This window comes from Pygocentrus nattereri, chromosome 17 (genome assembly GCF_015220715.1).
Source record: "Pygocentrus nattereri isolate fPygNat1 chromosome 17, fPygNat1.pri, whole genome shotgun sequence".
Lineage (NCBI taxonomy): Eukaryota > Metazoa > Chordata > Actinopteri > Characiformes > Serrasalmidae > Pygocentrus > Pygocentrus nattereri.
The window spans coordinates 3,915,861-3,918,360 of NC_051227.1; positions in this window are offsets into that span (position 1 = coordinate 3,915,861).

The following is a 2,500-nucleotide window of genomic DNA, read 5'->3' on the forward strand; positions in this document are numbered from 1 at the left end:
AGTGTTGTATCAGATTGAGCCGTCTGAGATCTGTCTGTGTGCCTATCTATCTATCTATCTATCTATCTATCTATCTATCTATCTATCTATCTATCTATCTATCTATCTATCTATCTATCTAGCTATCTATCTATCTATCTATCTATCTATCTATCTAATGTAACATCAGTTGTTACCTTATTGGAGATCAATGTTGTACCAGATTGAGCCGCTAGAGGCAGAGTTTTCCCTCCTCGTTGCTCCAGATGTTTTCCAGCATTGGTGGTATAGTGTTTAACATAGCTGCCTTCCAAGCAGTTGACCCGGGTTCGATTCCCGGCCAACGCAGCACTTTTGCACACCCACAATTCCCTGATGAAGAAATCAGTCTGTCTGTATCTATCTATCTATCTATCTATCTATCTATCTATCTATCTATCTATCTATCTATCTATCTATCTATCTGTCTATCTGTCTGTCTGTCTGTCTGTCTGTCTGTCTATCTATCTATCTATCTATCTATCTATCTATCTATCTATCTATCTATCTATCTATCTATCTATCTATCTATCTAATGTAACATCAATTGTTACCTTATTGGAGATCAGTGTTGTATCAGATTGAGCCGTCTGAGATCTGTCTGTGTGCCTATCTATCTATCTATCTATCTATCTATCTATCTATCTATCTATCTATCTATCTATCTATCTGTCTGTCTGTCTGTCTGTCTGTCTGTCTGTCTGTCTGTCTATCTATCTATCTATCTATCTATCTATCTATCTAATGTAACATCAATTGTTACCTTATTGGAGATCAGTGTTGTATCAGATTGAGCCGTCTGAGATCTGTCTGTGTGTCTATCTATCTATCTATCTATCTATCTATCTATCTATCTATCTATCTATCTATCTATCTATCTATCTATCTATCTATCTATCTATCTATCTATCTATCTATCTATCTATCTATCTAATGTAACATCAGTTGTTACCTTATTGGAGATCAATGTTGTACCAGATTGAGCCGCTAGAGGCAGAGTTCTACCCTCCTCGTTGCTCCAGATGTTTTCCAGCATTGGTGGTATAGTGTTTAACATAGCTGCCTTCCAAGCAGTTGACCCGGGTTCGATTCCCGGCCAACGCAGCACTTTTGCACACCCACAATTCCCTGATGAAGAAATCAGTCTGTCTGTATCTATCTATCTATCTATCTATCTATCTATCTATCTATCTATCTATCTATCTATCTATCTATCTATCTATCTATCTGTCTGTCTGTCTGTCTGTCTGTCTGTCTGTCTGTCTGTCTGTCTATCTATCTATCTATCTATCTATCTATCTATCTATCTATCTATCTATCTATCTATCTATCTATCTATCTATCTAATGTAACATCAATTGTTACCTTATTGGAGATCAGTGTTGTATCAGATTGAGCCGTCTGAGATCTGTCTGTGTGCCTATCTATCTATCTATCTATCTATCTATCTATCTATCTATCTATCTATCTATCTATCTATCTATCTATCTATCTATCTATCTATCTATCTATCTATCTATCTATCTAATGTAACATCAGTTGTTACCTTATTGGAGATCAATGTTGTACCAGATTGAGCCGCTAGAGGCAGAGTTTTCCCTCCTCGTTACTCCAGATGTTTTCCAGCATTGGTGGTATAGTGTTTAACATAGCTGCCTTCCAAGCAGTTGACCCGGGTTCGATTCCTGGCCAACGCAGCACTTTTGCACACCCACAATTCCCTGATGAAGAAATCAGTCTGTCTCTATCTATCTATCTATCTATCTATCTATCTATCTATCTATCTATCTATCTATCTATCTATCTATCTATCTATCTATCTGTCTGTCTGTCTGTCTGTCTGTCTGTCTGTCTGTCTATCTATCTATCTATCTATCTATCTATCTATCTATCTATCTATCTATCTATCTATCTATCTATCTATCTAATGTAACATCAATTGTTACCTTATTGGAGATCAGTGTTGTATCAGATTGAGCCGTCTGAGATCTGTCTGTGTGCCTATCTATCTATCTATCTATCTATCTATCTATCTATCTATCTATCTATCTATCTATCTATCTATCTATCTATCTAATGTAACATCAGTTGTTACCTTATTGGAGATCAATGTTGTACCAGATTGAGCCGCTAGAGGCAGAGTTTTCCCTCCTCGTTGCTCCAGATGTTTTCCAGCATTGGTGGTATAGTGTTTAACATAGCTGCCTTCCAAGCAGTTGACCCGGGTTCGATTCCCGGCCAACGCAGCACTTTTGCACACCCACAATTCCCTGATGAAGAAATCAGTCTGTCTGTATCTATCTATCTGTCTATCTGTCTGTCTGTCTGTCTGTCTGTCTGTCTGTCTGTCTGTCTATCTATCTATCTATCTATCTATCTATCTAATGTAACATCAATTGTTACCTTATTGGAGATCAGTGTTGTATCAGATTGAGCCGTCTGAGATCTGTCTGTGTGTCTATCTATCTATCTATCTATCTAT